Source organism: Tasmannia lanceolata, unplaced genomic scaffold, assembly GCF_043159265.1.
Source record: "Tasmannia lanceolata isolate RefF3 unplaced genomic scaffold, GAP_Taslan_0.1 ptg000006l, whole genome shotgun sequence".
NCBI classification, from domain to species: Eukaryota; Viridiplantae; Streptophyta; class Magnoliopsida; order Canellales; family Winteraceae; genus Tasmannia; species Tasmannia lanceolata.
The window spans coordinates 21,251,512-21,264,327 of NW_027518683.1; positions in this window are offsets into that span (position 1 = coordinate 21,251,512).

Sequence of the window (12,816 nt, forward strand, 5' to 3'; positions counted from 1 at the left end):
TTTGAAATTTTCAAATTGATTCTATTCTCTTGTACTTTCCCACCAATATCTTTTAAACTTTTGAAGGTAGCTCTCTTACCTCTTAAAAGTTTAGTCCAAGATGGGAAGTTGAGAAAAATTCTCCCATCCATCTAAGAGGGAGTGTTGAGCAAAGGCTTGGGCCTTTCAAGGGCATTCAATTTGTTTGCCTTTGGTGTTTTACAAAGAACAAGATCAAATAAATAAAAAACACATACACACACGCGCGCGCGAGCGCCGAGCCCAGCCGAGCCGAGCCGAGCCGTGTCGTGTCGGGTCGGGGCGGGGTGCGGGTGTGTGTGTGTCTGTGTTGGGTTGAGTTGGGTTGGGTTTTAACTTAATCCAACCGTTACAACCCTCTTAAGTAACGGCAATTTTTTAAATGACGTTTTTAAAAAAGGTGTCTCATCTGTTTTAAAGAGGTGTCTTCAACAGACACGTTTTCTCTATAAAAAGAGATTGTTTCCAACGTCTTGATATACAGTTCTTACATCTGTTTTAGAATCTCTCTTTAAACAGATAGACGAGCCTTTCATCTCTGCTGATTCGTTTTTCCATCTCTATTGAGTCGTTTGCAAAAACAGAACAGTTTCCTTTCTGTTATTTTTGTTTTCTTTTCTCTGTTCTGTTTTATTTGTTGGGCATTCGGAGTGTTCGCTGTTTGGTTCGGATCTATCTGATTGTGCACTTCAGATAGATAGCGACGGTGCGTCGGGCTGTTGTATCCTGGGGGTGATTGCGTTCGGATCTGTTGCACAGGAGGGTTTTCCGCAGAGGCGCAAAATCACCTTAAAGAGAGCGGCCTAGTCCGTGCCTCAACTCGCCGCATCGAAAAGGTTATACTAATCATCTATTCTTTCTGTTTTTCACAGAAATCAGTAAACAGGTACGCCATATTATTTATATTAAGAGGAAAATCTCATAACAGTTTTAAGGTGACTTTCGTTTCTGTTTTCCTCTTTCTAAAATATGGCATCCCATGACGAGATTATATCGGATTCCTCAAATCCGAATAAGCCTTTTCGATTTAGTGGTGCTAATTTTAAGAGATGGAAGAAGAAAATGTTTTTCTATTTATCCACCAAGAAAGTAGCCCATGTTTTGGAAGACCCAAAGCCTTGGCGATCAGAACTTGAACCAGTTAGATCTACTTTGAAAAAGAACTGGACAGATTCTGATTTCCTATGCCAAAACTTTATTCTCAATTGCCTATCCGACGAATTATACGATTTTTATAGTGACTGTACAAAATATTTGCTTTTGAAAAAGATTCTTTTTTGCTTTTGAATTTCCCACCCAATATTTGAAATTTTCAAATTGATTCTATTCTCTTGTACTTTCCCACCAATATCTTTTAAACTTTTGAAGGTAGCTCTCTTACCTCTTAAAAGTTTAGTCCAAGATGAGAAGTTGAGAAAAATTCTCCCATCCATATAAGAGGGAGTGTTGAGCAAAGGCTTGGGCCTTTCAAGGGCATTCAATTTGTTTGCCTTTGGTGTTTTACAAAGAACAAGATCAAATAAATAAAAAAACACACACACACACACGCGCGTGCGCGCGCCGAGCCGAGCCGAGCCGAGCCGTGCCGTGCCGTGCCGTGTCGGGTCGGGGCGCGGCGCGGGTGCGGGTGCGGGTGTGTGTGTGTGTGTGTGTGTGTGTGTGTGTCTGTGTCTGTGTTGGGTTGGGTTGGGTTTTCTAAACGGATTTTTTATTTATAAATCCAACGGTCATGTCTCTTTAGTTTTAACTTAATCCAACCGTTACAACCCTCTTAAGTAACGGCAATTTTTTAAATGACGTTTTTAAAAAATGTGTCTCTTCTGTTTTAAAGAGGTGTCTTCAACAGACACGTTTTCTCTATAAAAAGAGATTGTTTCCAACGTCTTGATATACAGTTCTTACATCTGTTTTAGAATCTCTCTTTAAACAGATAGACGAGCCTTTCATCTCTGCTGATTCGTTTTTCCATCTCTATTGAGTCGTTTGCAAAAACAGAACAGTTTCCTTTATGTTATTTTTGTTTTCTTTTCTCTGTTCTGTTTTATTTGTTGGGCATTCGGAGTGTTCGCTGTTTGGTTCGGATCTATCTGATTGTGCACTTCAGATAGATAGCGACGGTGCGTCGGGCTGTTGTATCCTGGGGGTGATTGCGTTCGGATCTGTTGCACAGGAGGGTTTTCCGCAGAGGGGCAAAATCACCTTAAAGAGAGCGGTTAGCAAGTATTTTAGATATTATATGGTGGATGAGAAGACGGTGATTTCTCAAACCCACAAGTTGCAAAAACTTGTTCACGACATTCTTGCGGAATGAATGACTATTAGTGAACAATTTCAAGTTGCAGCCGTGATTGACAAATTACCTCCTTCTTGGAAAGAATTCAGAAATTCCCTTCTTCATAAAACTAAGGAATTATCTATGGAAGGTCTTCTTGTTCGTCTTCGGATCGAAGAAGAAAACCGTAACCAAGATAAGAAAGAAGGGAATACTGAAATTGTAACTAATGTGAATGCCATTTATGAAGTTAAGAACCAAAATCAGAAACCGCAAGTGAATCTGAAGCCCAAAAAGAAGTTGAAGAAAAAGCAACAGAACCAAAACCGAGGTACCTTCAAGCGTCCGAACCAAAACACAACTTCTGGAAAGAATGACTATTACAAAATTGTGTGCTATATTTGTGGGCTCAAGGGTCATATTGCACGGATGTGTCGACGTAAGAAGACTGCACCAATCCCTCAAGCAAACGTGATAGAAGAGCCACTTGTGGCTATGATCACTGAAGTGAATATCGTTGGAGGATCTGAAGGGTGGTGGGTCGACACTGGTGCATCCCGTCATGTGTGTTTTGACAGGAAGCGGTTCAAGACGTATGCTCATGCAGATAATGAGAATAAGGTGCTTCTAGGGGACTCATATACAATAAAGGTACTCGGTGTTGGGGACGTTGAACTTTGCTTCACTTCAGGGCGGAAAGTGATACTGAAGGATGTTCTTCATACTCCAGACATGAGGAAGAACTTAGTTTCTGGTTTTCTTCTTAACAAGGCTGGTTTTAAACAAACCATAGAGTCTGACCAGTATGTTGTAACCAAGTTTGGATCCTTTGTTGGTAAATGATATGCATGTGATGGAATGTTCAAACTGAATGTTGAAATAATGAATGAAAGTGATTCTTCTGTTTACATGCTTTCTTCTGTTAATTCATGGCATGCTAGGTTGTGTCATATAAATAGGAAATATGTACATAACATGAGTGTATTAGGTATGATTCCTAAAGTAGTCTTAGAAGAATTTAACAAATGTGAAATATGTAGTAAGGCTAAAATTTCTAGAAAGCCTTTCAAAAGTGTTGAAAGGAATTCAGAACTTTTAGACTTAATTCATAGTGACATTTGTGAGTTAGACGGTATCTTGACCCGTAGTGGTAAAAGATACTTTATAACCTTTATAGATGATTTTTCTAAGTATACAATCATTTATTTAATTAGACATAAGAGTGAAGCCTTAAAAATGTTTAAGGAATACCTATTAGAAGTAGAGAACCAATTCAATAGGAAGATTAAGAGACTAAGAAGTGATAGAGGAGGTGAATATGAATCATTAGAATTCACTGACTTTGTTAAGTCATTAGGAATTATACATGAAACAACCGCTCCTTACTCTCCCGCTTCAAATGGGGTTGCAGAAAGGAAAAATAGAACACTAGTGGAACTTACGAATGCTTTACTCCTAAGTTCAGGAGCCCCTTCTAACTTATGGGGAGAAGCAATTCTAACTTCCTACTATGTTCTTAATAGAATTCCTAATTACAAAACTAAAGTCTCACCTTTTGAATTTTGGAAAAATAGGAAACCCAATGTGAGTTACTTTAGAGTTTGGGGATGTTTAGCTTATGTAAGACTTTCTAATATTAAGAGACCCAAAATAGGAAGTAGAGCCATAGAGTGTGCCTTTATGGGTTACTCTCTTACAAGCAAAACATATAGGTTTTTAGACCTAAATAACAGTGTAATAATAGAGTCAGTGGATGCTGAATTCTTTGAAGATAAATTTCCTTTTAAATCTAGACATAGTGGGGGTACCGTGACTATTGGAGATAGTGGGGGCACCGAGCCTAGGATTGAGGTAAACCCTGAAGTAGAAATTGAACCTAGGAGAAGTAAAATATCCAAAATAGCCAAGGATTTTGGCTCTGATTTCTATGTCTTTAGTTTGGAGGGAGATCCTTCTTCTTTAGAGGAAGCTTTGTCCTCGTCAGATGCTGACTTTTGGACAGAAGCTGTCAATGATGAGATGGAGTCTCTGATGTCAAACCAGACTTGGAAATTAGTAGATTTACCACCAGGATTTAAGACCATAGGGTGTAAATGGATTCTTAGAAGAAAATTGAAACCAGATGGAACCATAGACAAATATAAAGCTAGGCTTGTTGCTAAAGGCTTTAGGCAAAAAGAAAATATAGATTTCTTTGATACATACTCTCCGGTTACTAGGATTACATCCATTAGAGTTTTGATTGCAGTGGCTGCAATCCATAATTTGGTAATTCATCAAATGGATGTAAAGACTGCTTTCTTAAATGGTAATCTAGAAGAGGAGATATATATGGACCAACCTAGTGGTTTCATATCTCCAGGTCAAGAAAATAAAGTATGTAAGTTGGTGAAGTCACTGTATGGACTTAAACAAGCACCAAAACAGTGGCATGAAAAATTTGATAATATCATTATATCAAATGGTTTTAAAATCAATGAAAGTGATAAGTGTATATATTATAAGTATATTAATACTTATTGTATTATTATTTGCTTGTATGTTGATGATCTTTTAATTTTTGGTTCTAACTTGGAAATAGTTAAACAAACCAAAAATCTATTAAAACAAAACTTTGATATGAAAGATCTAGGAGAAGCAAATGTAATTTTAGGGATTAAAATTACAAGATCTGATAGTGGTATATCTTTAGACCAGTCCCATTATATAGAAAATATACTTAAAAAGTATAAGTACTTTGATTGTAATCCAGTATGTACTCCTTTTGATCCTAGTATTAGATTGTATTCTAATGAAGGTGATAGTGTTAATCAAAAAGAGTATGCTAGTATTATTGGTAGTTTAAGGTATGCTACAGACTGTACCAGACCTGATATAGCATATGCGGTAGGCATATTATGTAGATATACTAGTAAATCCAAGTATAGAACATTGGAATGCTATATCACGAGTCATGAGATACCTCAAACGAACCATTAATAATGGGATTCACTACCATAGGTTTCCTGCTGTTCTAGAGGGTTTCAGTGATGCCGATTGGAATACTTTGTCAGAAGATTCCAAGGCTACCACTGGGTATGTATTTACTATTGGTAGTGGTGCAGTTTCTTGGAGATCCAAGAAACAGACTATTATTGCTCAGTCCACTATGGAATCTGAGTTAATTGCACTAACCTCTGCATGTGAAGAGGCTAGTTGGTTGAGAAATATTTTATCTGATATACCTATTTGGGAAAGACCTGTTCCCGCTATTTTGATTCACTGTGACAGCACAGCTGCTATTGGAAGAGTACATAATAAGTACTATAATGGAAAGTCGCGACAGATACGGCGGAAACATAGTACTGTGAGAGAATTGATTTCTAATGGATCAATCACCATTGACTTTGTGAGATCTGGTGATAATTTGGCAGATCCCTTAACTAAGGCCTTGTCAAGGGAGAAAATCTGTAATACATCGAGGGGGATGGGACTAAAGCCCATTTGTAAATAGTTACCTATGATGGACACCCAACCTAGGGAGTGGAGATCCCAAGAACTAGGTTTTCAATGGGAAAAACGAGTCGTAGTGTAACTTGTGGACGATCATGCTATTTTCAAGTTTATCTCAAAGTCCATCCCTATGGTGTAACTCAAGCATGATATCCTGAAGCGTTTGGAAGGTTGAGTTATTACTCTTAATGAGATCTATAGCTCGTATGAGTGGGATGTATAGGCTACAGGAGCATCCTTGATAGACTCACCTACATGTTAGCGCGGAAGTGGGCCGCTTCCAAAAGAGACGAGAGCTTATTCTCTTATGCTTACATGGAAACTGGGATGTAGCACATGGCCGTAATGTGCGAGCTTTTTGGAACCAATTGAACACTTTAGTATCATGTGTGTGGTGCACGTCTCTCTATACCCAAGGATTGTAGTTCAAGACATAGTCACTATCAATTCCTTATAGTTAGAATGCACTTACACTAAGTAAAGGTTCAAGACATAGTCACCTTTATTATACGTCATACTCTGCTGATTGCCCAGCATTAAGTTTTACTAATATTTTTTCTATTAAAATAAGTGGGGGATTGTTAGTATTTTAAATACTAAAAATGAAAGAAACATTTGCTTTTGAAAAAGATTCTTTTTTGCTTTTGAATTTCCCACCCAAAATTTGAAATTTTCAAATTGATTCTATTCTCTTGTACTTTCCCACCAATATCTTTTAAACTTTTGAAGGTAGCTCTCTTACCTCTTAAAAGTTTAGTCCAAGATGGGAAGTTGAGAAAAATTCTCCCATCCATATAAGAGGGAGTGTTGAGCAAAGGCTTGGGCCTTTCAAGGGCAATTGTTTGCCTTTGGTGTTTTACAAAGAACAAGATCAAATAAATAAAAAACACACACACACGCGCGCGCGCGCGCCGAGCCTAGCCGAGCCGTGCCGTGTCGGGGCGGGGCGCGGGTGCGGGTGTGTGTGTGTCTGTGTGTCTGTGTTGGGTTGGGTTTTCTAAACGGATTTTTTATTTATAAATCCAACGGTCATGTCTCTTTAGTTTTAACTTAATCCAACCGTTACAACCCTCTTAAGTAACGGCAATTTTTTAAATGACGTTTTTAGAAAAGGTGTCTCTTCTGTTTTAAAGAGGTGTCTTCAACAGACACGTTTTCTCTATAAAAAGATATTGTTTCCAACGTCTTGATATACAGTTCTTACATCTGTTTTAGAATCTCTCTTTAAACAGATAGACGAGCCTTTCATCTCTGCTGATTCGTTTTTCCATCTCTATTGAGTCGTTTGCAAAAATAGAACAGTTTCCTTTCTGTTATTTTTGTTTTCTTTTCTCTGTTCTGTTTTATTTGTTGGGCATTCGGAGTGTTCGCTGTTTGGTTCGGATCTATCTGATTGTGCACTTCAGATAGATAGCGACGGTGCGTCGGGCTGTTGTATCCTGGGGGTGATTGCGTTCGGATCTGTTGCACAGGAGGGTTTTCCGCAGAGGCGCAAAATCACCTTAAAGAGAGCGACCTAGTCCGTGCCTCAACTCGCCGCATCGAAAAGGTTATACTAATCATCTATTCTTTCTGTTTTTCACAGAAATCAGTAAACAGGTACGCCATATTATTTATATTAAGAGGAAAATCTCATAACACTAAAATCAGGATCATGGGAGAGAAGTGCAAAGACAAGAGTAGTAGAAAAGGATTGAACGATACCGGTGGCAGAATCCCTGAATTTAAGGGGATTCCGGTAGAAGGCATGACCTGTGCTTAGTTGTGTACCGTGGTTTAGTACCAAGAGGCCGTCGACTGTGATTCCTGCAGTGCCGTCACAGCGCACTTCGGCACTTAGGAATCCACTGTAGGCATAACCATCATCATTGGAAGCTGCAAGTTTGATGAGAAGCAACAGTATGAACTTGGTAAACATGGCTGATATCCAGCTAGAGAATTAAAAGCCCTTATGATAGCTTTTTCTTCTCTTGCATACCTTTTGATATAGGGGAATGACCGAAAAGTGCATCCACCAGACATTATGAGTAGACCTGGCAAAAAGTGACCCGGACCTGTGGGTCCACCCTGCCTGCCCATAAATTACGGGTCTGGGTCACCAATCAGTGACCCCTTTGAAATTGACCCGCGGGCGCCCGTAGGGAAGTGCCAAGGTTTTTTTTTGGCACCGTTTTGGCACTTTTTTTTAAGTAATTGTCATAACATTTACTTTTTCTATGTATTTTTTCCCTCGTTGTCATAACTTTTGGTTTTTCTATATATTTTTTTTCTATAATTGTCATATTTTACAACATTCTTTCGATTTTTTTCCCATAATTTTTCTACTTGGTTCCATTTCCCCGTAATTTCTCATTTAAAACTTAGTACCTCATGATTATTATTTATTGCTAGCCACCTTTACACAAATTGTATAGTGAACATAAATGGTTGGCGAAGGTGGCTAGCAAATCCCTATACAAATAAAAAAAATCTTAAAAAATATGTCAAATATCTGGGTGACCCGCGGGTCGACCCGGAGCGTACGGGCCGGGTCCGGGTCCAAACTTAGTGACCCGTAAATTTTCTTGGTCATTTTGACCGGGCCCGTTTGACCCGTACGGGCCGGGTCAAAACTGGCCCACCCGCCCGTTTGCATTGTCTAATTATGAATACACGCTATAGCCGTTAGATCTCAATCAAATGGGTGCTATGAGTGGGACCTATCCAAGCAGCAGCACCTAGAGAAAGAGGAGGGCCCGGTGGTGAAGCCATGAACTGCATCATTCTTTTTTAATAGAATTGAAGTATCTTCTTACACACAACAGGACGGAAATCATGTGGAGACAAGGCAATTAATTCTACAACTATACGTACGAGTAGGTATTACTTCTACGACTAGAGGTGAGCGGAAGAAAACTTGGCACGAGACCAATCCAGACGAACTTTCCTCCAGCCCATATAATAGCAAGGGTGTGGAAATATGAATTCCATGCTTACTTTTTATTTTCAGAAGGAATTGATATTTCCACACCCCTTGCTACTGGACTATTAGCAATTGGTTGGAGGAAAGTTCCTTCAGACCGGTCTCGAGTCAAATTTTGTTGAGGTAGGCATGGGTACCTACAAAGAAGAGACTTTAATTTCCCTCCTCTTTGTTAGTCATATGGCAAGAAACTTAATCTCTGTCTCTGGTTGATGTTAACTTAATTTCTAAAATTTAATTCAACGAACAATTTCTGAACAAGTTTCTAGATTCCGACAATTGAGATAACTTTGTTAATTTCAATGTTTATATGTGGAAACATACCTCCGACCATGGCGATTAGAACTTGAAGATGCTAATTCCCAAGATCCGTCCGGCAAAACCCTTGATTTCCACACGTCCATGAACACTAAAGGGAATTCTTCAAGACTTGATGGCTTGATCGATGGAATCACAGGCACATACTTCTTCTCAAAACTTTTTTTTTTTGAAAGATGACTTTAATGAGAGGTGTAAGGGACAAGATGTCCCTCTTTCCCAGAAATTACAACGGCCGTATCATTGAAAAATACAACACAACTAAGATGATGCAGATAGCATCTCCATATAATCAGAAGCTACAAAAATGGACATCACGTCTAGTAATACACCGTCTTTCGCAAGCTCATCCGCCTTCACATTTGCAGATCTTCTCCTATGTTCAATAATTGGCTTCACCATGCTCACTAAGTCTTTAATTTCCATGATCATAGGTCTAATACACCACGGTGTTTTAGATTCGGAGGTTGCCCAAGCAATCGTGTTCGCCGAATCACCTTCAATAATAAGCGGACCCTGCAAATTCAAGGCACACCAATGTAAACCAAATAATAGAGCCCTTACTTCTGCCTCATTTGCATCACATGTACACCCAGGACCCGAGTATGACATCACAACTTTCTCCTTCTAATTTTGGATGACTCCACCAATACCCGCCTTCCCAGGATTACCTATTGAACTCCCGTCAAAATTCAGCTTATACCATCCACGTGGCGGAGGAATCCATTTTGATACGGATTTTACCGTAATCTTCCTCTCCCAGATAATGTCATGCCAATGCCTAAGAAAATCACCTATACTATAGTGAGGACCCCGCATCACTTTGTTCCATGATATTATTTAAATCTTGGTTTGTAGGCATATCCATCTCACACACCGTTCCTTCCCCTGGAAAATCCTACTGTTTCTCTCCTTCCATATATTCCAAATAATAGCAAAATGAACAAGTTTCCATAATAGATCACCGTCGTCGATGTGGGGTTGCTATTTGATTAACGGTAGCCTGAAGAGTGTTAAACATCTCCACCGTCACTGTTTCCTGATTTTTCCGTTCTCCATGGGAATCCATGTATGGAACGTAGCTAGGCTTTGATACCACCTGGCGTAGCCGGAAGCACGAAGAACGAATCGAGGTTGATCAATGTCAACACCGATTGGAATAACCTTTGAATCCTTTGAATCCACGAAGTGCGCTCGTCGAATCCATGAAGAGCTATTTTTCGAATCAACGAAGAACGAGATAAACAACTTTCTCTACCAAGAAAGAAAAAAATTTCCTTATTGCATAAAACAAACATGAACTGTGTAACAACCTTGCACACAGGCTTTTATAAAAACACTAACTTCTTCTCCAAGTAAAACTCTACTTTCTAATTTCTAAATCTATTGACACAAATTATTAAAAAAAAGGCAACAAGCCATATTCATCTAAAACTTGGTAGTGGCTAGACTAAAATAAAAAGAAACTCTAACTCCTATTACAAGAAGGAAAGAAATAAACTAAATAAAGACACTCTATATATTAAGACTCTAACTAAGAAACAAAAAAATTAAACTAAACCCAAACGTTCTAGAATCTTGGGAAACTTTCCAAACACTTATTCCTGGTGTAAGCCCAAGGGTCTACTCTCCTATCTTGTTTTGATGATTCTAAACATAATTGATTGTGTTTTTGAATACTAATCAATTTGCTTCGAAGTGTTGTGTTTGAGATAGGATTGATCATTGAAGAAACCAACACACAACATGGTCATGCTTGGAGATATCCCATACAAGAGTCAAAGGAGCTAAGTGAAGCTCACCTCATCTCTCAAGCAAGCATACACAAGATGGAAGATCAATTGAAGACCAAGACTAAAGAGAAGTTGAAAGCTACATAGGTATCATTGTACATCCTTTCTCTTTAGATTTCCAAGTCAAGGCAAAGTGTTTTCAACTTGGTTTTCAAAGAACACTTAAGAACTTAAAATGCATTAGTGAATGGTTATGTGGTGGACCAACATGTTGGGACCCTCATAAACATTCCAAAATAACCATAGGAGTTGAGTTCCAAAAGCTAAAAATCAAATTTGCAATAAAAATCAAAAACTGCGGATTTTTAGGCTTCTCGGAACTCCGAGAATTTTTCTCGGAGCTCCGAGCTCGGAACTCCGAGAGTTCCCTCGGAACTCCGAGAAAAGGTCCAGTAGCATCTGGACATTTTCTCGGAACTCCGAGACAATTTCTCGGAACTCCGAGAAATGGTCCAGTAGAAATTTTATTTCTTCTGGCCGTTGTCTCGGAACTCCGAGAATATTTCTCGGAACTCCGAGAATGGTTCTCGGAACTCCGAGAACCTCGCGACAGACTAAAAAATAGCCGTTGGGATTCAAATTAATTGTTGGTTTTTGATATTTCCACCCCCAAACGATCATATTCTTTGGTGTGGTTATATATACAACATGTAGAGAAGTTTTTCACTCTCTCTTGATCTTTGAAAAACATCCTTAAGCATCAAAAATATTTGCAATCCATTTTAGCTTGAGTTTTTGTTTTTCATCCCAAACTTGCCTTTCACGTGTGAATCTTTTGAGTTTGGATATAGTAGTGCTTTCACTTGCAAATCACCATCTTTGAAGAGCAATCAAGGGTCTACAAAGAGCATCAAGCTTTCAAGAAGAAGCCAAGCTATTCTCTTTCAAATCTTGTATAGGTGGCTAGGGCATTCCTTTTTTAATTCCCTAGAGAGCAACCGCTTAGAACTCGGCGGAGAAGGAGAGTCTTTGTAAAGGTGTAAGGGCATCCTTGTTTAATATCCCTTGGAATTGTAACCGCCTCGGAGCCGGGCATCGTGGAGGTCTCCAATAGTGGAATCCCTCAAGTGCGACCTTGAGTAGAGTGGAGTAGGCCGTTGGCCGAACCACTATATATCGGTGTGTCATTTCTCACTCTTGCATTTCCATTATTGTTTTGGCATTTCACTTTGTTCTTTCAATTATATTTGCACTAACCAAATATTTAATTAAGTGAAGAAAAATTCCAATTAGGGTTTATAGATAATTTTCAAAAGGCCTAATATTGAGTTAAATTCAATTCACCCCCCCTCTTGAGTATTTCAATTGGTATCAGAGCCTCGTCTCTATTTTTTTTGAAAACCCTAACCGGTTTAGAGTAAAGATTCAAAAATGGCAAACTACCCTCAACATCATGAAGGTTATTCAAACACTAGGCCACCCTATTTTGATGGTACAAATTATGGTTTTTGGAAAACTAAAATGAAAATCTTTTTGACTCAAGACTATCAAATGTGGAGAGCAATTAATAATGAATATATCCTACCCACAAGAAATTTAAATGATTGAACCGAAGCCGAACAACAAGCTTCGAATTATAATGCCAAAGCCATGAATTCTCTCATTTGTGCTCTATCTCCCGGAGAATTCAATAGAGTATCAAATTAGAATTCGGCTAAGGAAATTTGGGACACTCTAGAAGTCACCCATGAAGGAACCAATCAAGTTAAAGAATCTAAAATGAACCATCTTTTTCGGCAATACGAACTTTTTCAAATGACACCCGATGAAACAATTGCCGACATGTACACTAGATTCACCAATCTTGTAAATGGATTAAGGGGACTTGGAAAACAATTTTCCAATAGAGATTTAGTAACTAAAATTCTTAGGTCCCTACCTTTGTCTTGGGAATCCAAAACCTCCGCAATCACCGAAGCCAAGGACATGAACACTTTGAACCTAGATGAACTTATAGGGTC